The 24,240-nt window shown below is 46.1% G+C and overlaps 1 protein-coding gene across 1 annotated transcript in view; it reads left to right on the top strand.

Annotated features, from left to right (window-relative positions):
- The window catches only part of LOC128706543 (mitogen-activated protein kinase kinase kinase 1), a 629,143-nt gene that overhangs the window by 507,870 nt on the left and 97,033 nt on the right, over window positions 1-24,240 (top strand). The window lies entirely within an intron of this gene.

Here is a 24,240-nt window from a genome sequence, read left to right as displayed (position 1 = left end):
AGTTTCGTATTAAAGACTTCTACACTTGTTCCATTAATAGTTCTGGTACCTGCTGGTACCATCTTAAATAGTTCTGGTACCTGCTGGTACCATCTTAAATAGTTCTGGTACCTGCTGGTACCATCTTAAATAGTTCTGGTACCTGCTGGTACCATCTTAAATAGTTCTGGTACCTGCTGGTACCATCTTAAATAGTTCTGGTACCTGCTGGTACCATCTTAAATAGTTCTGGTACCTGCTGGTACCATCTTAAATAGTTCTGGTACCTGCTTGTATCAAGTCTTGACCCCAGAGGATGAGTTCTTCAATGTTAGTGAGAGGTTAAGGAATTGCATCCTGTATCTTGAATCGAACTCAATCGTCTCCCATCCCTAGGCGCTATATGGCTCCTATGGGTTTAGCTCTTCCCGCTAAAATATAATTGGAGCACTGATGTTGACACCGTTTTTTCTTAACGTGCCAATTCTGTTGACTGTGTTTGTTTTATACTTTCTTCCATATCTTCCTCTCTGGTACGTTTTTAGTGTTGTATGAAGTTTTGGGAGCTGGTCATGAAGTAACTTCCATGTGTATATTATGTTGTATGTCACTCTTTCTCGCGCTACAGTACATTCCAAGTACTGTGAGGGTTGCCAGTGTTATAAATGTTTTATTGACTTTATGTGGGCAGTAAATGGTCGCTGTTAGTGCTGTATTTTTATTGCATTTTTTGATGATTATGAAGTTCCATGTGTCTGTATCCCAGGCCCAGACTCGTGCAACTCCATATTCATCAAAAACTGAAGAAGAAAAAGTCATGTATTCAGTACTTTGTGGAACCTGAGTCTGGACTCAGGAGTTATCCCACGATCATTAATCAGTATGGAGACATCGCAGCCTCACTCCACTAAGGTTGGTAGCAACGCTGTTGACAAAAAAAAAAAAAAACAGTAAACCAATCGAGCCAAGATCTCACTTTATCACAATCTTACAAAAAGTTTTAAGAAAGCAAAACTGCAAAACACATTATATAACAGTTAGGCAACCCAGGGTAGCCTGACTTATGGTCTTGGACCACTGGAAGACCAACTGTCTGGTTTGTTTGCAATCGTGTCATTACGATTTCTTAAGTCAACTGTAGATGTACACACAGACTTTGCAGGTCTTCGGTAAGTGTAATCATTGTGTAACAGTATTAATATTGCGTACAAAAGGAATAATTGAAAAATTGGTCAAATTAGTTTTGAATTTTTCTAACGTATCGGACGCAAAAAAGTAATTTTATACACAGTAACATTAGAGGCTGCCACAGAGAAAAGTTCTGGTCCTCAAGGCACAGTACTCGCCCCAGTTTTGTTTCTTATTCTCATATCCAACATAGACAAGAGACATAAATCATAATACCGTATCATTTACAGACGATATTTTAAATTATATTAGAGTAGCATCCATTGAGGATATAACGGATCTCTAGTCTGATATGAAGAGAGTTTCTAGCGGGACAGAGAAGACGATATGATACACAAATAACCCGTACGTAGGAGGAAGAAAGTTATAACGACGTTTCGGTCCGACTTGGACCATTAAAGAAAATTGAAATCTGGAAACTGGAATGGAGTATAAAAGAAACTGAAAACACCTGATAGAGCAGAAGAGGAATATGAGGGATCGATGAGTGATAATGTTAGATCTTACTTTCAAGACTTACAACGGTGTTGCTACTACAAATGCAAATAAACTGAGAGGTTAGATAATTAGATCATTCAAAACAAGAGATGCCAAACCAATGATGATTCTCTTCAAGTCACTTGTGTAGTAAAAATTGCTGCACACTACCGGCTCCTTTTAAACCAGATGAAATAGCAGAACTGGATAATGTACAGAAAACTTTCCCTGTCTACAAAACTTCAATCATGTTTCTAGAGTTCCTAGTGGAAAACTTTGTTAATATGTGCTTACGATTTTACCGTGTCTTCTATCAAAGCGACTTTCATTCTCACTTTTTTGGTATCGTCCGCATGGGATGACACAAAGCTGTGGCCAGGGTTTTTATCTCCCTGATGTGAGAGAAACAGTAAAGGTGCTCTGAAGTACTGAACTTTTTACTTTGCTAAGGCTAGATTTGATTTGGTTACTACTTCTCTTTGTAGTCTATCTGTAAGATAAGTGAATATTAAAATGGTATAAAATACCAACAGGTTGTTAGGTAAGACACATACGCAAAATTTCTTCTACTTCTACCAACTTTAATGTACTCGACTGAAGAAGTCTACTGTGTAGGCGAAACGTTTCGAAATAAAGATAACTAACTGCTACTCACGTCTCTTACCTAACACACTATTTGCAAGATATTTTAATATTTTCGTACGTTTTGTGTTATACCTATTGACCTTATTTACAGGTTATCATTCCATGATCGCAGTTGTCAAAGACCTTTGTCTCTGTACACCACATATGTGCTTTGATTTTCTTCGTAAACCTCTGTAATTTTGTCATAATGATCTAGTGGTTGTGCTACGCTTGATCTTCCTACTCTAAATTCATGTTGACTTGGGTAGCATCAGTCACAGGTGTCCATAAACTCTGAGCTGCCTTAGAGTGAACTGTTTAGCATCAACTAGTTTAATACCTTTAGATTAGGTAAGATTTGTCAGGAAACAGGACAAGTGTTTCCTGACGGGGGTGTTAGTCGTATAATGACCCGTCGATGGAGCTTTTGGTCATCGGAGTTGCAGAACGCTGCTTTTATTTTGTTGATAATTACCTTATAATATTGAGTTATGATTCCGAAATATTCGTGTGGTACATGAGTGGATGTGCGTGGGAATGAGTTAGACCTGCCCAGTATGGGCCAGTAGACCTGCTGCAGTGCTCCATTCTTCAATACTGAGCTGTAGAATGAGCAGCAGCAGCAGCAAGCAGCAGCAGCAGTATCAGCACCACCACCACCACCAGTACCAGCAGCAGCAGCACCAGTAGTACTAGTAGTACCACCAGTAGCACTAGTAGCAGCAGCAACAGCAGCACCAGTAGCACTAGTAGCAGCACCAGTAGCACTAGTAGCAGCATCAGCAGCAGCAGCACCAGCAGCACCAGTAGCACTAGTAGCAGCACCAGTAGCACTAGTAGCAGCAGCAGCAGCAGCACCAGCAGCACCAGTAGCACTAGTAGCAGCACCAGTAGCACTAGCAGCACCAGCAGCACCAGTAACGCTAGTAGCAGCAGCAGCACCAGTAGCACTAGTAGCAGCACCAGTAGCACTAGCAGCAGCACCAGCAGCACCAGTAGTTCTAGTAGCAGCACCAGTAGCACTAGCAGCACCAGCAGCACCAGTAACACTAGTAGCAGCAGCAGCACCAGTAGTACTAGTAGCAGCACCAGTAGCACTAGTAGCAGCAGCAGCAGCAGCAGCAGCACCAGCAGCAGCACCAGTAGCACTAGTAGCAGCACCAGTAGCACTAGCAGCACCAGCAGCACCAGTAACACTAGTAGCAGCAGCAGCACCATTAGCACTAGTAGCAGCAGCAGCACCATTAGCACTAGTAGCAGCAGCAGCACCAGCAGCACCAGTAGCACTAGTAGCAGCACCAGCAGCACCAGTACCAGCAGCAGCACCAGTAGCACTAGTAGCACTAGTAGCAGCACCAGCAGCAGCAGCACCAGCAGCACCAGTAACACTAGTAGCAGCAGCAGCACCATTAGCACTAGTAGCAGCAGCAGCACCAGCAGCACCAGTAGCACTAGTAGCAGCACCAGTACCAGCAGCAGCACCAGTAGCACTAGTAGCAGCACCACCAGCAGCAGCACCAGTAGCACTAGTAGCAGCACCAGCAGCAGCACCAGCAGCAGCACCAGCAGCAGCACTAGTAGCAGCAACAGCAGCACCAGCAGCAGCATCAGCAGCACCAGTAGCCCTAGTAGCAGCACCAGTAGCACTAGTAGCAGCAGCAGCAGCACCAGCAGCAGCACCAGCAACACCAGTAACACTAGTAGCAGCACCAGTAGCACTAGTAGCAGCAGCACCAGCAGCACCAGTAACACTAGTAGCAGCAGCAGCAGCACCAGTAACACTAGTAGCAGCATCAGCACTATCAGCAGCACCAGCAGTAGCACCAGCAGTAGTAGTAGTAATAATAGTAGTAATAGTAGTAGTAGTTGTAGTAGTAGTTGGAGGGGTGGTGTAGTAGTAGCAGTAGTAGTAGTAGTAGTAGTAGTAGTAGCAGTAGTAGTAGTAGTGGGTGTACATTACAGAAGACAAAGCTCAGGTTGGTTGTGTCAGTGTCTGGTCTACAGAGTGTAGTTGTGTCAGTGTCTGGTCTACAGAGTGTAGCTGTGTCAGTGTCTGGTCTAAAGAGTGTAGTTGTGTCAGTGTCTGGTCTAAAGAGTGTAGTTGTGGTAGTGTCTTGTCTACAGAGTGTAGTTGTGTCAGTGTCTGGTCTACAGAGTGTAGTTGTGTCAGTGTCTGGTCTACAGAGTGTAGTTGTGTCAGTGTCTGGTCTACAGAGTGTAGTTGTGGTTGTGCCAGTGTCTGGTCTACAGAGTGTAATTGTGTCAGTGTCTGGTCTACAGAGCGTAGTTGTGGTTGTGTCAGTGTGTCTGGTCTACAGAGTGTAGTTGTGATTGTGTCAGTGTCTGGTCTACAGAGTGTAGTTGTGTCAGTGTCTGGTCTACAGAGTGTAGTTGTGTCAGTGTCTGGTCTACAGAGTGTAGTTGTGTCAGTGTCTGGTCTACAGAGCGTAGTTGTGTCAGTGTCTGGTCTACAGAGCGTAGTTGTGGTTGTGTCAGTGTGTCTGGTCTACAGAGTATAGTTGTGATTGTGTCAGTGTCTGGTCTACAGAGTGTAGTTGTGTCAGTGTCTGGTCTACAGAGTGTAGTTGTGTCAGTGTCTGGTCTACAGAGTGTAGTTGTGTCAGTGTCTGGTCTACAGAGTGTAGTTGTGATTGTGTCAGTGTCTGGTCTACAGAGTGTAGTTGTGGTTGTGTCAGTGTGTCTGGTCTACAGAGTGTAGTTGTGATTGTGTCAGTGTCTGGTCTACAGAGTGTAGGTGTCAGTGTCTGGTCTACAGAGTGTAGTTGTGGTTGTGTCAGTGTGTCTGGTCTACAGAGTGTAGTTGTGGTTGTGTCAGTGTCTGGTCTACAGAGTGTAGGTGTCAGTGTCTGGTCTACAGAGTGTAGTTGTGGTTGTGTCAGTGTGTCTGGTCTACAGAGTGTAGTTGTGATTGTGTCAGTGTCTGGTCTACAGAGTGTAGGTGTCAGTGTCTGGTCTACAGAGTGTAGTTGTGATTGTGTCAGTGTCTGGTCTACAGAGTGTAGTGTGATTGTGTCAGTGTCTGGTCTACAGAGTGTAGTTGTGTCAGTGTCTGGTCTACAGAGTGTAGTGTGATTGTGTCAGTGTCTGGTCTACAGAGTGGAGTTGTGTCAGTGTCTGGTCTACAGAGTGGAGTTGTGTCAGTGTCTGGTCTACAGAGTGTAGTTGTTTCAGTGTCTGGTCTACAGAGTGTAGTTGTGTCAGTGTCTGGTCTACAGAGTGTAGTTGTGTCAGTGTCTGGTCTACAGAGTGTAGTTGTGTCAGTGTCTGGTCTACAGAGTGTAGTTGTGTCAGTGTCTGGTCTACAGAGTGTAGTTGTGGTAGTGTCTGGTCTACAGAGTGTAGTTGTGGTAGTGTCTGGTCTACAGAGTGGAGTTGTGTCAGTGTCTGGTCTACAGAGTGGAGTTGTGTCAGTGTCTGGTCTACAGAGTGGAGTTGTGTCAGTGTCTGGTCTACAGAGTGTAGTTGTTTCAGTGTCTGGTCTACAGAGTGGAGTTGTGTCAGTGTCTGGTCTACAGAGTGTAGTTGTGTCAGTGTCTGGTCTACAGAGTGTAGTTGTGTCAGTGTCTGGTCTACAGAGTGTAGTTGTGGTAGTGTCTGGTCTACAGAGTATAGTTGTGATTGTGTCAGTGTCTGGTCTACAGAGTGTAATTATGTCAGTGTCTGGTCTACAGAGTGTAGTTGTGTCAGTGTCTGGTCTACAGAGTGTAGTTGTGTCAGTGTCTGGTCTACAGAGTGTAGTTGTGTCAGTGTCTGGTCTACAGAGTGTAGTTGTGTCAGTGTCTGGTCTACAGAGTGTAGTTGTGTCAGTGTCTGGTCTACAAAGTGTAGTTGTGGTTGTGCCAGTGTCTGGTCTACAGAGTGTAGTTGTGGTAGTGTCTGGTCTACAGAGTGTAGTTGTGGTAGTGTCTGGTCTACAGAGTGTAGTTGTGGTAGTGTCTGGTCTACAGAGTGTAGTTGTGGTAGTGTCTGGTCTACAGAGTGTAGTTGTGGTAGTGTCTGGTCTACAGAGTGTAGTTGTGTCAGTGTCTGGTCTACAGAGTGTAGTTGTGGTAGTGTCTGGTCTACAGAGTGTAGTTGTGGTAGTGTCTGGTCTACAGAGTGTACTTGTGTCAGTGTCTGGTCTACAGAGTGTAGTTGTGACAGTGTCTGGTCTACAGAGTGTAGTTGTGGTAGTGTCTGGTCTACAGAGTGTAGTTGTGTCAGTGTCTGGTCTACAGAGTGTAGTTGTGTCAGTGTCTGGTCTACAGAGTGTAGTTGTGATAGTGTCTGGTCTACAGAGTGTAGTTGTGTCAGTGTCTGGTCTACAGAGTGTAGTTGTGGTAGTGTCTGGTATACAGAGTGTAGTTGTGGTAGTGTCTGGTCTATAGAGTGTAGTTGTGGTAGTGTCTGGTCTACAGAGTGTAGTTGTGGTAGTGTCTGGTCTACAGAGTGTAGTTGTGGTAGTGTCTGGTCTACAGAATGTAGTTGTGGCAGTGTCTGGTCTACAGAGTGTAGTTGTGGTAGTGTCTGGTCTACAGAGTGTAGTTGTGGTAGTGTCTGGTCTACAGAGTGTAGTTGTGTCAGTGTCTGGTCTACAGAGTGTAGTTGTGTCAGTGTCTGGTCTACAGAGTGTAGTTGTGTCAGTGTCTGGTCTACAGAGTGTAGTTGTGGTAGTGTCTGGTCTACAGAGTGTAGTTGTGTCAGTGTCTGGTCTACAGAGTGTAGTTGTGTCAGTGTCTGGTCTACAGAGTGTAGTTGTGGTAGTGTCTGGTCTACAGAGTGTAGTTGTGGTAGTGTCTTGTCTACAGAGTGTAGTTGTGGTAGTGTCTGGTCTACAGAGTGTAGTTGTGGTAGTGTCTTGTCTACAGAGTGTAGTTGTGGTAGTGTCTGGTCTACAGAGTGTAGTTGTGTCAGTGTCTGGTCTACAGAGTGTAGTTGTGGTAGTGTCTGGTCTACAGAGTGTAGTTGTGTCAGTGTCTGGTCTACAGAGTGTAGTTGTGGTAGTGTCTGGTCTACAGAGTGTAGTTGTGTCAGTGTCTGGTCTACAGAGTGTAGTTGTGGTAGTGTCTGGTCTACAGAGTGTAGTTGTGTCAGTGTCTGGTCTACAGAGTGTAGTTGTGGTAGTGTCTGGTCTACAGAGTGTAGTTGTGGTAGTGTCTGGTCTACAGAGTGTAGTTGTGTCAGTGTCTGGTCTACAGAGTGTAGTTGTGTCAGTGTCTGGTCTACAGAGTGTAGTTGTGTCAGTGTCTGGTCTACAGAGTGTAGTTGTGGTAGTGTCTGGTCTACAGAGTGTAGTTGTGGTAGTGTCTGGTCTACAGAGTGTAGTTGTGGTAGTGTCTGGTCTACAGAGTGTAGTTGTGTCAGTGTCTGGTCTACAGAGTGTAGTTGTGTCAGTGTCTGGTCTACAGAGTGTAGTTGTGGTAGTGTCTGGTCTACAGAGTGTAGTTGTGGTAGTGTCTGGTCTACAGAGTGTAGTTGTGGTAGTGTCTGGTCTACAGAGTGTAGTTGTGGTAGTGTCTGGTCTACAGAGTGTAGTTGTGGTAGTGTCTGGTCTACAGAGTGTAGTTGTGGTAGTGTCTGGTCTACAGAGTGTAGTTGTGGTAGTGTCTGGTCTACAGAGTGTAGTTGTGGTAGTGTCTGGTCTACAGAGTGTAGTTGTGGTAGTGTCTGGTCTACAGAGTGTAGTTGTGGTAGTGTTACTCTCCATCTTGTATTGGGAGTCCGGATGTGTAAACATATTTGTTATGTGTGTTTTCCACTTCCTTATCTGAGAGTGTGGTTGTTGATGCCTAACATGGCGCTAACTCTCCAGCCCACACCCTTGTACGTCCCTGTACACCCGTGCACGTCCGTGCACACCCCTGTATGTCCGTGCATACCCGTGTACGCCCGTGCACGCCCGTGCACGCCCGTGCACGCCCGTTAGTGGAGGGAGGGTCCACTGCGATGGTGCTACGAGAAAATATTTGTTAGGTAGCCCTGACGGGGTAATTTTAACTAATAATTTTCAAAGGTCACCGCCCCCGCGGCCCGGTCATAGACCATACCTAGTTGATGGCTTGATCAACCAGGCTGTTGGTGTTAGCCGTACACAGTTCAGCTTAAGAAACTTATCAAGTTCCCTTTTAAATATAGTTAGAGGTCCGTAGGCAACTCACCTCATGCAAAAAGGCTACATTTAAAATAAATTGTTTACTTACAAGATTGTCTCTCAGCGTCTTTGTTAAACAGATGTTTTCCACTAGCAGTGTTTTGCCCGTCTGACAACCCACCTTTTGAGACCGGTCTTCTCTAGAATTTTCCTGATGCAAATTATGATGCATCTTTCTCGCCTGTATTTCAAGGAGTACAGTTGCTGTGCCTCTGAATATACTCGTGCAGTGAAGGTGCTCTCTACGTTGTCCACACCTGCAATTTCGCCTGACTAAAAAGGGACACTTCAAGAACAACAATATTCCTGCCTAGAGAAAACAAGTAACATAAAAATTATCACCATTGACTTGACATCTCTTGTTTTAAAGCTTCTAGTTATTCACTCTACTGTCATATCTCTTGTTTTAAAGCTTCTAGTTATTCACTCTACTATCATTTTTCTTGAAGTTGTGATAATGACACTATTGTGATCTTGTAAACTAACATCTGACATTATTATACGCGAGTCTCGTGTTAGTGAGAGTGTTGTGAGGACAGTGTTGTAGGTGCTGTGAGGACTGTTGTACGTGTTGTGAGGACAGTGTTGTAGGTGTTGTGAGGACTGTTGTACGTGTTGTGAGGACAGTGTTGTAGGTGTTGTGAGGACAGTGTTGTAGGAGAAGTGAGGACAGTGTTGTAGGTGTTGGGAGGACTGTTGTACGTGTTGTGAGGACAGTGTTGTAGGTGTTGTGAGGACAGTGTTGTAGGAGAAGTGAGGACAGTGTTGTAGGTGTTGGGAGGACAGTGTTGTAGGTGTTGTGAGGATAGTGTTGTAGGTGTTGGGAGGACAGTCTTGTAGGTGATGTGAGGACTGTTGTACGTGTTGTGAGGACAGTGTTGTAGGTGTTGTGAGGACAGTGTTGTAGGAGAAGTGAGGACAGTGTTGTAGGTGTTGGGAGGACAGTGTTGTAGGTGTTGTGAGGACTGTTGTAGGTGTTGAGGACAGTGTAGTAGGAGAAGTGAGGAAAGTGTTGTAGGTGTTGTGAGGACAGTGTTGTAGGAGAAGTGAGGACAGTGTTGTAGGTGTTGTGAGGACAATGTTGTAGGTGTTGTGAGGACAGTGTTTACCTGGAGAGAGTTCAGGGGGTCAGCGCCCCCGCGGTAGGAGTTGTAGGTGTTGTGAGGACAGTGTTGTAGGTGTTGTAAGGACAGTGTTGTGGGTGTTGTGAGGACATTATTGTAGGTGCTGTGAGGGCAATGTTGTAAGTGTTGTGAGGATAGTGTTGTAGGTGTTGTGAGGACAGTGTTGTAGGTGTTGTGAGGACTGTTGTAGGTGTTGTGAGGACAGTGTTGTAGGTGTTGTAAGGACAGTGTTGTAGGTGTTGTGAGGAGAGTGTTGTAGGTGTTGTAAGGACAGTATTGTAGGTGTTGTAAGGACAGTGTTGTAGGTGTTGTGAGGACAGTGTTGTAGGTGTTGTGAGGACAGTGTTGTGGGTGTTGTGAGGACAGTGTTGTGGGTGTTGTGAGGACAGTGTTGTAGGTGTTGTGAGGACAGTGTTGTGGGTGTTGTGAGGACAGTGTTGTGGGTGTTGTGAGGACAGTGTTGTGGGTGTTGTGAGGACAGTGTTGTAGGTGTTGTGATGACAGTGTTGTAGGCGTTGTGAGGACAGTGTTGTAGGTATTGTGATTACAGTGTTGTAGGTGCTGTGAGGACTGTTGTAGGTGTTGTTTGGACAGTGATGTAGGTGTTGTGAGGACAGTGTTGTAGAAGTGAGGACAGTGTTGTAGGTCTTGTGAGGATAATGTTGTAGGTGTTGTGAGGACAGTGTTTACCTGGAGTTTACCTGGAGAGAGTTCCGGGGGTCAACGCCCCCGCGGTAGGTGTTGTGAGGACAGTGTTGTAGGTGTTGTAAGGACAGTGTTGTGGATGTTGTGAGGACAGTATTGTAGGTGTTGTGAGGGCAATGTTGTAAGTGTTGTGAGGATAGTGTTGAAGGTGTTGTGAGGACAGTGTTGTAGGTGTTGTGAGGACAACGTTGTAGGTGTTGTGAGGACAGTGTTGTAGGCGTTGTAAAGACAATGTTGTAGGTGTTGTGAGGAGAGTGTTGTAAGGACAGTGTTGTAGGTGTTGTGAGGACAGTGTTGTAGGTGTTGTGAGAACAGTGTTGTAGGTGTTGTGAGGACTGTTGTACGTGTTGTGAGGACAGTGTTGTAGGTGTTGTGAGGACAGTGTTGTAGGAGAAATGAGGACAGTGTTGTAGGTGTTGTGAGGACAATGTTGTAGGTGTTGTAAGGACAGTGTTGTAGGTGTTGTGAGGACAGTGTTGTAGGTGTTGTGAGGACAGCGTTGTAGGTGTTGTGAGGACAGTGTTGTAGGTGTTGTGAGGACAGTGTTGAAGGTGTGAGGACAGTGTTGTAGGTGTTGTGAGGACAGTGTTGTAGGTGTTGTGAGGACAGTGTTGTAAGTGTTGTGAGGACAGTGTTGTAGGTGTTGTGAAGACAGTGTTGTAGGTGTTGCAAGGACAGTGTTGTAGGTGTTGTGAGGACAGTGTTGTAAGGACATTGTTGTAGGTGTTGTGAGGACAGTGTTGTAGGTGTTTTGAGGACAGTGTTGTAGGTGTTGTGAGGACTGTTGTAGGTGTTGTGAGGAGAGTGTTGTAGGTGTCGTGAGGACAGTATTGTAGGTGTTGTAAGGACAGTGTTGTAGGTGTTGTGAGGAGAGTGTTGTAGGTGTTGTGAGGACAGTGTTGTAGATGTTGTGAGGACTGTTGTAGGTGTGAGGACAGTGTTGTAGGTGTTGTAAGGACAGTGTTGTAGGTGTTGTGAGGAGAGTGTTGTAGGTGTTGTAAGGACAGTATTGTAGGTGTTGTGAGGACAGTGTTGTAGGTGTTGTGAGGACAGTGTTGTAGGTGTTGTGAGGACAGGGTTGTAGGTGTTGTGAGGACAGTGTTGTAAGTGTTGTGAGGACAGTGTTGCAGGTGTTGTGAGGACAATGTTGTAGGTGTTTTGAGGACAGTGTTGTAGGTGTTGTGAGGAAAGTGTTGTAGGTGTTGTAAGGACAGTGTTGTAGGTGTTGTGAGGACAGTGTTGTAGGTGTTGTAAGGACAGTGTTGTAGGTGTGAGGACAGTGTTGTAGGTGTTGTGAGGACAGTGTTATAGGTGTTGTGAGGACAGTGTTGTAGGTGTGAGGACAGTGTTGTAGGTGTCGTGAGGACAGTGTTGTGGGTGTTGTGAGGACAGTATCGTAGATGTTGTGAGGACAGTGTTGTAGGTGTTGTGAGGACAGTGTTGCAGGTGTTGTGAGGACAGTGTTGTAGGTGTTGCAATTACAGTGTTGTAGGTGTTGTGATTACAGTGTTGTAAGGACAGTGTTGTAGGTGTTTTGAGGACATTGTTGTAGGTGTTGTGAGGGCTGTTGTAGGTGTTGTGAGGACAGTGTTGTAGGTGTTGTGAGGAGAGTGTTGTAGGTGTTGTGAGGACTGTTGTAGGTGTTGTAAGGACAGTGTTGTAGGTGTTGTGAGGACAGTGTTGTAGGTGTTGTGAGGAGAGTGTTGTAGGTGTTGTGAGGACAGTGTTGTAGGTGTTGTGAGGACATTGTTGTAAGTGTTGTGAGGACAGTGTTGTAGGTGTTGTGAGGACAGTGATGTAGGTGTTGTGAGGACAGTGTTGTAGGTGTTGTAAGTACAGTGTCGTAGGTGTTGTGAGGACAGTGTTGTAAGTGTTGTGAGGACAGTGTTGTAGGTGTTGTGAGGACAGTGATGTAGGTGTTGTGAGGACAGTGTTGTAAGGACAGTGTTGTAGGTGTTGTGAGGACAGTGTTGTAGGTGTTGTGAGGACAGTGTTGTAGGTATTGTGAGGACAGTGTTGTGGGTATTGTGAGGACAGTGTTGTGGGTGTTGTGAGGACAGTGTTGTAGGTGTTGTGAGGACAGTGTTGTGGGTGTTGTGAGGACAGTGTTGTGGGTGTTGTTATTACAGTGTTGTGGGTGTTGTGAGGACAGCGTTGTAGGTGTTGTGATGACAGTGTTGTAGGTGTTGTGAGGACAGTGTTGTAGGTATTTTGATTAGTGTTGTAGGTGCTGTGAGGACTGTTGTAGGTGTTGTGAGGACAGTGTTGTAGGTGTTGTGAGGACAGTGTTGAAGTGAGGACAGTGTTGTAGGTGTTGTGAGGATAATGTTGTAGGTGTTGTGAGGACAGTGTTTACCTGTAGTTTACCTGGAGAGAGTTCCGGGGGTCAACGCCCCCGCGGTAGGTGTTGTAGATGTTGTGAGGACAGTGTTGTAGGTGTTGTAAGGACAGTGTTGTGGATGTTGTGAGGACAGTATTGTAGGTGTTGTGAGGGCAATGTTGTAGGTGTTGTGAGGATAGTGTTGAAGGTGTTGTGAGGACAGTGTTGTAGGTGTTGTGAGGACAGTGTTTTAGGTGTTGTGAGGACAGTGTTGTAGGTGTTGTAAAGACAATGTTGTAGGTGTTGTGAGGAGAGTGTTGTAGGTGTTGTAAGGACAGTGTTGTAGGTGTTGTGAGGACAGTGTTGTAGGTGTTGTGAAGACAGTGTTGTAGGTGCTGTGAGGACTGTTGTACGTGTTGTGAGGACAGTGTTGTATGTGTTGTGAGGACAGTGTTGTAGGAGAAGTGAGGACAGTGTTGTAGGTGTTGTGAGGACAATGTTGTAGGTGTTGTAAGGACAGTGTTGTAGGTGTTGTGAGGACAGTGTTGTAGGTGTTGTGAGGACAGTGTTGTATGTGTTGTGAGGACAGTGTTGTAGGTGTTGTGAGGACAGTGTTGTAGGTGTTGTGAGGACAGTGTTGTAGATGTTGTGAGGACAGTGTTGTAGGTGTTATGAAGAGTGTTGTAGGTGTTGTGAGGACAGTGTTTTAGGTGTTGTGAGGACAGTGTTGTAAGTGTTGTGAGGACAGTGTTGTAGGTGTTGTGAAGACAGTGTTGTAGGTGTTGTAAGGACAGTGTTGTAGGTGTTGTGAGGACAGTGTTGTAAGGACAGTGTTGTAGATGTTGTGAGGACAGTGTTGTAGGTGTTGTGAGGACAGTGTTGTAGGTGTTGTGAGGACTGTTGTAAATGTTGTGAGGAGTGTTGTAGGTGTTGTGAGGACAGTGTTGTAGGTGTTGTAAGGACAGTGTTGTAGGTGTTATGAGGACAGTGTTGTAGGTGTTGTGAGGAGAGTGTTGTAGGTGTTGTGAGGACTATTGTAGGTGTTGTGAGGACAGTGTTGTAAGTGTTGTGAGGACATTGTTGTAGGTGTTGTGAGGACAGTGATGTAGGTGTTGTGAGGACAGTGTTGTAAGTGTTGTGAGGACATTGTTGTAGGTGTTGTGAGGACAGTGATATAGGTGTTGTGAGGACAGTGTTGTAGGTGTAAGGACAGTGTTGTAGGTGTTGTGAGGACAGTGATGTAGGTGTTGTGAGGACAGTGTTGTAGGTGTTGTGAAGACAGTGTTGTAGGTGTTGTGAGGACTGTTGTAGGTGTTGTGAGGAGTGTTGTGAGGAGTGATGTAGTTGTGAGGACAGTGTTGTAAGGACAGTGTTGTAGGTGTTGTGAGGACAGTGTTGTAGGTGTTGTGAGGACAGTGTTGTAGGTGTTGTGAGGACAGTGTTGTAGGTGTTGTAAGGAAAGTGTTGTAGGTGTTGAGGAGAGTGTTGTAGGTGTTGTGAGGACTGTTGTAGGTGTTGTGAGGACAGTGTTGTAAGTGTTGTGAGGACATTGTTGTAGGTGTTGTGAGGACAGTGATGTAGGTGTTGTGAGGACAGTGTTGTAGGTGTAAGGACAGTGTTGTGAGGACAGTGATGTAGGTGTTGTGAGGACAGTGTTGTAAGGACAGTGTTGTAGGTGTTGTAAGGACAGTGTTGTTGGTGTTGTGAGGACAGTGTTGTAGGTGTTGTGAGGACAGTGTTGTGGGTGTTGTGAGGACAGTGTTGTGGGTGTTGTGTGGACAGTGTTGTAGGTGTTATGAGGACAGTGTTGTGGGTGTTGTGAGGACAGTGTTGTGGGTGTTGTGAGGACAGTGCTGTGGGTGTTGTGAGGACAGTGTTGTGGGTGTTGTCAGGACAGTGTTGTGGGCTTTGTGAGGACAGTGTTGTGGGTGTTGTGGGGACAGTGTTGTGGGTGTTGTGAGGACAGTGTTGTGGGTTTTGTGAGGACAGTTTTGTGGGTGTTGTGGGGACAGTGTTGTGTATGTTGTGGGGACAGTGTTGTGTATGTTGTGGGGACAGTGTTGTGGGTGTTGTGAGGACAGTGTTGTGGGTGTTGTGGGGACAGTGTTGTGGGTGTTGTGAGGACAGTGTTGTGGGGACAGTGTTGTGGGTGTTGTGAGGACAGTGTTGTGGGGACAGTGTTGTGGGTGTTGTGAGGACAGTGTTGTGGGTGTTGTGAGGACAGTGTTGTGGGTGTTGTGTGGACAGTGTTGTAGGTGTTATGAGGACTGTGTTGTGGGTGTTGTGAGAACAGTGTTGTGGGTGTTGTGAGGACAGTGCTGTGGGTGTTGTGAGGACAGCGTTGTGGGTGTTGTCAGGACAGTGTTGTGGGCTTTGTGAGGACAGTGTTGTGGGTGTTGTGGGGACAGTGTTGTGGGTGTTGTGAGGACAGTGTTGTGGGTTTTGTGAGGACAGTTTTGTGGGTGTTGTGGGGACAGTGTTGTGTATGTTGTGGGGACAGTGTTGTGTATGTTGTGGGGAGTGTTGTGGGTGTTGTGAGGACAGTGTTGTGGGTGTTGTGGGGACAGTGTTGTGGGTGTTGTGAGGACAGTGTTGTGGGTGTTGTGGGGACAGTGTTGTGGGAGGTGTGAGGACAGTGTTGTGGGAGGTGTGGAGGGAACAAGGCGGGTGTATGATGGTACCCGCCCTCAGGAAGTACTAATATGGACATAGGGTATTGAAAAACATGGCTGCCATGCACCATGAAGTGCAGTGCTGGATATTCTCACAAACAGGAACATGTATAAGGGATATTATTTCTCCTCTTTCTTGTAATTTCAACATGTTGGTAGCAGCAGTGTAATATTAGAGGTCGAGAACAAAAAGTCGTAGTAGACAGATCTCTAAAGTCGGTGCCGGATCAGCCGGGCAGTGGTTCCTACGTTTGACTACATGTGGCCAGCAGTAACGGCCTCGTTGATCAGGCCCTGATCCACCGGGAGGCCTGGTCGTGGACCGGGCCGCAGGGGCGTTGATCCCCGGAATACCCTCCAGGTAGACTCCAGGTAGGTAGACCGTGACTGGTACAGTACACAAACAACTTACACATAGGAGAGAGGAAATGGCGACGACGTTTCGATCTGACTTGGACCATTTACAAGTCACACTGACAAGTAAATGGACCATTTACACTACCACCACTACTACTACTACTACTACTACTACTACTACTACTACTACTACTACTACTACTACTACTACTACTACTACTACTACTACTACTACTACCACCACTACTACAACTTCCACTGCCAGGATTACCGCTACATCACTTTTCTTGGTCTGTTCCGTTCCTGTCCTCCTCTGCTATACATATACACTGGCTCCCTCTGTCTTGCGTTAGTGTGACTATGTAAATGGTGCAAGTCGGACGGAAGCGTCATCACAGCTTCTGTCTGCTATGTGCGAGTTATTTTTTGCATTATATTTTTCTGTTATGATTGTGATCTGGTTCACACCGCGAGAGGTTGTATAACATATCTGAAAATTTTCACTCCCATTTTGAGATGAAGGATAGTGCAGTAAGAGTCTGTCTTACCTGGGGTCTACCTGGAGGATATTCCGGGGATTAACGCCCCCGCGGCCCGGTCCACGACCAGGCCTCCTGGTGGATCAGGGCTTGATCAACCAGGCTGTTGCTGCTGGCCGCACATAGTCCAACGTACGAACCACAGCCCGGCTGATCCGGCACTGACTTTAGGTATCTGTCCAGCTCCCTCTTGAAGGCAGCCAGGGGCCTATTGGTAATTTCCCTTATGTTTGGTGGGAGGCTGTTGAACAGTCTTGGGCCCCAGACACTAATGGTGTTTTCTCTTAGTGTACCAATGGCGCCCCTACTTTTAATTGGGGGCATTTTGCATCGCCTGCCCAGTCTTTTACTTTCGTAGGGAGTGATTTCTGTGTGCAGATTCGGAACCATTCCTTCCAGGATTTTCCAAGTGTAGATTATGATATATCTCTCTCTCCTGCGTTTCAACGAGTACAAGTCAAGTGCTTCCAAGCGTTCCCAGTAGTTAAGGTGCTTGACAGAACTTATACGTGCAGTAAAGGTTCTCTGTACACTCTCTAGATCTGCAATTTCACCTGCTTTGATGGGGATGTTAATGTACAGCAGTATTCCAGCCTAGAGAGAACAAGTGATTTGAAAAGGATCATCATTGGCTTGGCATCTCTCGGTTTAAACGTTCTCATTATCCATACTATCATTTTCTTTGCACTTGTGGTCGTGGCACTGTTGTGATCCTTGAAAGTGAGATCCTCAGACATTTCTAGTCCCAGGTCCCTTACATTATTTTTCCGCTCTATTGTATGGCCGGAGTCAGTAGTATACTCTGTTCTAGTTATTATCTCCTCCAGTTTTCCATAACGGAGTAGTTGGAATTTGTCCTCATTGAACATCATATTGTTTACCGTTGCCCACTGGAAAACTTTGTTTATATCTTCTTGGAGGTTAACCGCGTCCTCAATAGATGACAGTCTCATGCAGATCCTAGTATCGTCTGCAAAGGATGATACGGTGCTGTGGATTACATCTCTGTCTATGTCTGATATGAGGATGAGGAACAGGATGGGGGTGAGTACTGTGCCTTGTGGAACAGAGCTCTTCACTATGGCAGCCTCCGATTTAACTCTGTTGACCACTACTCTTTGTGTTCGATTGGTTAGGAAGTTGAAGATCCATCTCCACACTTTGCCACACCTTTGATGGGTTTCCAGAGCATTTTACTCCACAGCCCTGTCATGGGTCAGGCTTGTCTGGTGCCTTCTTGGTCAACCAGGCTGTTGCTGGTTGATCCGGCACTCGGCAGAGAAAATTGTGTAATTTCCTCCTGAAAACTTCTTCACTGGTCTCAGCAACGTTTTTGATAGCTTCTTGCAAGATGGTGAAGAGTCTGGGACCTCGCATATTGATACAGTGTTCCCTTATTGTACCCGCGGTGCACCTGAGTACACAGAGTTTTTAATTTTTCGGAAGACAGATAAGAGAGGACCCGAAACTCTACGCCGAGGCTGGTGAAAACTTACTACTTTGACCTAGAGTAATGACTATCATGTATTTTTTAGGTGGGTGAGTGAAAGATAGTAAAGCAGAAGGCTCTCTCCCACCCTCCACTTCCTCTAGTCACTGCTGACATGAACAAAGGGAGAAAATATACCATAACAGTATGAACAAATGTTCAGGAATTTACAAAAGTGGAACAGAGTGGAAGACGTCGGCTACAACGATCTCTACTAAATTAGTACTGTTTCAGCTTACACTTGTGTTATTGTACTGCCACACGCAGCACAGTGTGTACCAGTGGTGCTACTTCCGGACACCACCACTGGTGCTACTTCTGGACACCACCACTGGTGCTACTTCCGGACACCACCACTGGTGCTACTTCTGGACACCACCACTGGTGCTACTTCCGGACACCACCACTGGTGCTACTTCTGGACACCACCACTGGTGCTACTTCCGGACACCACCACTGGTGCTACTTCCGGACACCACCACTGGTGCTACTTCCGGACACCACCACTGGTGCTACTTCCGGACACCACCACTGGTGCTACTTCCGGACACCACCACTGGTGCTACTTCTGGACACCACCACTGGTGCTACTTCTGGACACCACCACTGGTGCTACTTCCGGACACCACCACTGGTGCTACTTCCGGACACCACCACTGGTGCTACTTCCGGACACCACCACTGGTGCTACTTCCGGACACCACCACTGGTGCTACTTCCGGACACCACCACTGGTGCTACTTCCGGACACCACCACTGGTGCTACTTCTGGACACCACCAGTGGTGCTACTTCTGGACACCACCACTGGTGCTACTTCTGGACACCACCACTGGTGCTACTTCTGGACACCACCACTGGTGCTACTTCTGGACACCACCACTGGTGCCCTCGCTAGAGTGTCTGTTGTTGTTCCTAGTGTTCCAGATGGTGATAACGTCCTAGTTGACAGTGATTCCTGCAAAGTAAAAGGTCTATTTGTTGAACCATCCTTACATGTTGTAAGAGATAGTAAGATCCATTTCTTCCTAGCTAACATGTTCCCCATCAGTAAAATGGGTACCTGGGTGTTAGTCGACTGGTGTGGGTCGCATCCTGGGACACTGACCTAAGGAGGCCTGGTCAGAGACCGGGCCGCGGGGGCGTTGACCCCCAGAACTCTCTCCAGGTAAACTCCAGGTAACACTTCTGGTCACAGTGTTCGTCTCAGAGCAAATACCAATCTTGTTGACCTTGTTCACTATCCTTACCCTGTTCAGGTAGAGGATGAGTTGTCACCTGACCAGTGGGTCGGTGCTATTTCTACCGGGGAGACCTCATCCACTTCACTGGATCAATCTGTTCCACCAGTTGAGGAGAAAGACATAGCTCCCACTGACTTCCCAAATGAAGTCAAGCGTTTGTTGACTCTGTTGAACAAACGTCGTAAAGCCATTGCCTTACCAGGTGAGAAGATGGGTATAACGAACTTATTGTCCCATCGTATTCCACTTGAACCTGGTACTAGACCTATCTATATACCTGGTCACAGACCGGGCCGCGGGGGCGTTAACCCCCGAAACTCTCTCCAGGTAAACTCCAGGTAATACCTGCGTACAGAATGCCTCATTCACAAGTTGCTGTCGCAGAAGAATTGATCAATCAAATGCTTGATGATGGAGTTATTGCACCTAGCAATTCACCTTGGAATGCACCCTTGATCCTAGTACCTAAGAAGGATGGTACTTGGCGCCCAGTGATTGACTTTAGGAAGTTAAATGCGAAAACTATTCCAGATCGCTTCCCACTCCCTGTACTGGGTGATCTTTTACGTAACATCGGAGATAACAAAGTCTTTTCAACCCTGGATTTGTTACAAGAGTTTTGGCAAGTCCCTCTTCACGAGGACAGCCAAGAGCTAACTGCATTCTCCACTCCTACAGGTCATTATCACTTCCTCCGTATGGCGTTTGGATTACGATCCTCCCCTATCACGTTCTCAAGGCTCATGACTAATATCTTTAGAGGTCTCATAGGTAATGCACTTATGGTGTACTTAGATGACGTAATCGTCATGTCTAAAGACGTGGATGCACACTTGAAAAGACTTGATGTAGTACTTGGTAAGCTTGAAGAAGCCAATTTAAAGATCAAACTGTCTAAATGTCAATTTTTCAGATCAGAAATTAAGTTTCTTGGTCACGTAGTCACTCCTAGAGGGGTTACGACCGACCAAAGTAAAGTAACTGCAATACTAAATTTTCCAACACCCAAAACTGCTGATGCCGTAAGATCCTTTGTGGGCTTAGCAGGTTTTTATAGATCTTTCATTGCCAATTTTTCTTCCATAGCTGCTCCTCTGAGTTGCTTAAGAAAGATGCTCCTTTTGTTTGGACCTTCCATCAAGAAAGAGCATTCCAAACTTTAAAAGAAAAGCTAACATCTGCTCCAATTTTGAAATTTCCAGATTTTTCTAAGCCCTTCTATCTGACAACTGATGCTAGTTCTATTGGCATAGGTTCCATACTAGCTCAGAAGACCGATGGCAAGTACAACGCAGTTGCATTTGCTAGCCGAGTCCTTACGAAGGCTGAACGTAATTATACAGTAACTGAGCAAGAAGCTTTAGCAATAGTATGGTCTTTAAAGCACTTCCGAGACATTATTTATCAGTACTCTGTTCATGTCTTGACAGACCACGCTTCACTGATACCTTTATTCCAGAACAAACAACCTACTGGAAGGTTAGCCAGATGGACCTTGACTATCCAAGAGTTCAATCCCACCTTTGAACACTTACCTGGCAAGTCAAATGTAGTCGCAGATGCCTTATCGCGACATGTTAGTATAGTAACTGCAGACCCTCCATTTAGTGCTGAAGATGTAAAGAATGCTCAACGAACAGATCCCATGTGGTCTGGTGTGATTCGATTCCTGCTCCAGGAAGATCTTATTCTGACTGTGAAGCCACCAGCACCCATCAGTGACTTTGTCATGAACCAAGAATTACTGTATCGAACAGCCGAGTTGGGTACTCCTAGCAGAAGAGTTTACCAGTTAGTAATTCCACAGTCACTAGTGAATGTAGCCTTACAGCTAGTTCATGATGTACCGGGTGTTGCGCACCCTGGTATGGATCGTTCAGTAAAACAAGCCAGATTGAAATACTTTTGGCCTCGTATGGCAACTGATATTTCTGAGTATGTTAAGAAATGTAGTGTCTGCATGCAACATAAAGGTAATGCTAATGGCCCTAATCCAATCCAAGTATATCCAACCACTAGCGAACCATGGGAAAGAGTTGCGCTAGATTTGTTAACTAATTTTCAGTGTTCCATCCAGGGCAACAAACATCTATGTGTTATGGTAGACCATTTCACCAGATATTGTGAGTTAGTTCCTATTGCAGATAAGACTGCCGAGACAGTAGCTAAAGCGTTTAAAGAACCCATTATCTGCAGGCATACCACCCCTAAGTCCCTAGTAACAGATAATGGAGGTGAATTCTGTAATGAGATTCTTGAAAATTTGTGCACCTTGTACAAGATCTCTAAATCCACCATTGTTCATCATCCTGCCAGCAATGGGTTAGCAGAACATACCAATAAGAAAGTACTTGATGTCTTGAGAGCCACTATCAATCCCAACAGTGAAACTTGGGATGAAGTTATACCTGATGTGCAGTGTGCTATAAATTCTGCTTACAATGTTTCTATAGGTGACACTCCACATTATGCATTGTATGGTGTAGATAAGCGTTTGCCTTATGAGTTGCTATATTCTAATCCGAAACCAAATTACAACCCTGATGATTTCATAGCAACTCGTACCAGCTTAGCTCAAAGTGTTTTTAGAAGAATCCGTGAAACACTTCATAAATCAACAGCAGAATTTACAAGAATCGCAAACACTCGAGCAAAGCCATCCAAAATCAAAGTAGGTTCGAGAGTTATGCCGACTAACTTTAACAAAACGTCTGCAATGCCTAAGCTTGATCAAAAGTTTGTTGGTCCTTATCGAGTAGTTGAACATATCACTGGTAATAAGTATAAGGTTAGAGAAATTAGTACTGGTCAGTATAAAGAATCGCATTTAGATCATATGAAGTTAGTATGTGATGATAATGATGCTCCAACCCAGACTAATGTGATAGACTCTGACAATCCTCCTGATCCTGTACTCTCTACCTCTGATACTCAGTCAGATGATCAACCTGAATGTTGTTATTCCCTACATACACGACAGGTATTGAGAAATCCTCAAGTATCATTTGTAACTACCAATTCAGATTTGCCTCAAATACAGCATGAGTTAGCCAGTGCAACAGAGTTTGATCCTCCCAGAGATGACACCCATTCTGCATATATCAATCTCACCCTAGCAGAGTTGGGGTTAAATGTAAATAACCTGTATAGATGAATAATTACAGTATCAACTTATCAGTATTCAAGAATTTTTTTGTGTGTGTTCACATTCTCTCCGAATTCTGAGAGTTAACAGTCTAGATTTGAGTGCACCAAATCTGCCTTTCTGTTAAACACTTCTTTCTTTGTATATATTCCTTCCTCAGAATCCATAGATCACATGAATACAGATCGATCGATCAAATTTTTTTTATAACTTCTATTGTGTAATCTCAACGTTGAGTTTCATTCGATGAGTTGTGCTATATTATACCTTGTATTGCATTACAGTTTCAGTTACGTAAGCTTCCATTCCAATATTCTACTTATGTATGTTATAATGTTCAATTGTTGTGTACTTTGACATTGTATAGAATCAGCCCAAGCCGTACACCTGCCGTCTCTAGTTTGTATTAGTTGTATGTCGGGACGACATACATTAGTGTCGCCGAGCTCTCAGTAGTAGTACCAGTTCCTAGTAACCAGTTACCAGTAACCAGTGTACCAGTAGATGACTCACTACCAACCGTCTCTGCGTGAATCACTGACTGTATTCATATTGCTGCTGACCATAGCAGGATTTCAAACACCCCCTCACCCATAGGCACTGTGAGTCAGTCAAGATAGGGAGCAGAGAGAGGTAGGTCGGCTGTTGGTGCCTTCCCATACTTTCCGTTATATTATACGTACTACCAGCCTACGTGAGTATTCTTACCCCATCCACTTTATCGAAACCCACATGACAGTGGTGCTACTTCTGGACACCACCACTGGTGCTACTTCTGGGTACCACCAGTGGTGCTACTTCTGGACACCACCAGTGGTGCTACTTCTGGGCACCACCACTGGTGCTACTTCTGGGTACCACCAGTGGTGCTACTTCTGGGTACCACCAGTGGTGCTACTTCTGGGTACCACCAGTGGTGCTGCTTCTGGGTACCACCAGTGGTGCTACCACTTGGGTACCACCAGTGGTGCTACTTCTGGACACCACCACTGGTGCTACTTCTGGGTACCACCAGTGGTGCTACTTCTGGGTACCACCAGTGGTGCTACTTCTGGGTACCACCAGTGGTGCTACTTCTGGGTACTACCAGTGGTGCTACTTCTGGGTACCACCAGTGGTGCTACTTCTGGGTACCACCAATGGTGCTACTTCTGGGTACCACCAGTGGTGCTACTTCTGGGTACCACCAGTGGTGCTACTTCTGGGTACCACCAGTGGTGCTACTTCTGGGTATCATCAGTGGTGCTACTTCTGGGTACCACCAGTGGTGCTACTTCTGGGTACCACCAGTCATGCTGCTTCTGGGTACCACCAGTGGTGCTACCACTTGGGTACCACCAGTGGTGCTACTTCTGGACACCACCACTGGTGCTACTTCTGGGTACCACCGGTGGTGCTACTTCTGGGTACCACCAGTGGTGCTGCTTCTGGGTACCACCAGTGGTGCTACTTCTGGGTACCACCAGTGGAGCTACTTCTGGACACCACCAGTGGTTCTACTTCTGGGTACCACCAGTGGTGCTACTTCTGGGTACCACCAGTGGTGCTACTTCTGGGTACCACCACTGGTGCTACTTCTGGGTACCACCAGTGGTGCTACTTCTGGGTACCACCAGTGGTGCTACTTCTGGGTACCACCAGTGGTGCTACTTCTGGGTACCACCAGTGGTGCTGCTTCTGGGTACCACCAGTGGTGCTACCACTTGGGTACCACCAGTGGTGCTACCACTTGGGTACCACCAGTGGTGCTACTTCTTGGTACCACCAGTGGTGCTGCTTCTGGGTACCACCAGTGGTGCTACCACTTGGGTACCACCAGTGGTGCTACCACTTGGGTACCACCAGTGGTGCTACTTCTTGGTACCACCAGTGGTGCTGCTTCTGGGTACCACCAGTGGTGCTACCACTTGGGTACCACCACTGGTGCTACTTCTGGGTACCACCAGTGGTGCTACTTCTGGGTACCACCAGTGGTGCTGCTTCTGGGTACCACCAGTGATGCTACTTCTGGGTACCACCAGTGGCGCTGCTTCTGGGTACCACCAGTGGTACTACTTCTGGGTACCACCAGTGGTTCTACTTCTGGGTACCACCAGTGATGCTACTTCTGGACACCACCACTGGTGCTACTTCTGGGTACCACCAGTGGTGCTACTTCTGGGTACCACCAGTGGTGCTACCACTTGGGTACCACCAGTGGTGCTACTTCTGGGTGCCACCAGTGGTG

Source organism: Cherax quadricarinatus, chromosome 3, assembly GCF_038502225.1.
Source record: "Cherax quadricarinatus isolate ZL_2023a chromosome 3, ASM3850222v1, whole genome shotgun sequence".
NCBI classification, from domain to species: Eukaryota; Metazoa; Arthropoda; class Malacostraca; order Decapoda; family Parastacidae; genus Cherax; species Cherax quadricarinatus.
This window is presented reverse-complemented; position numbering and strand designations above follow the sequence as displayed.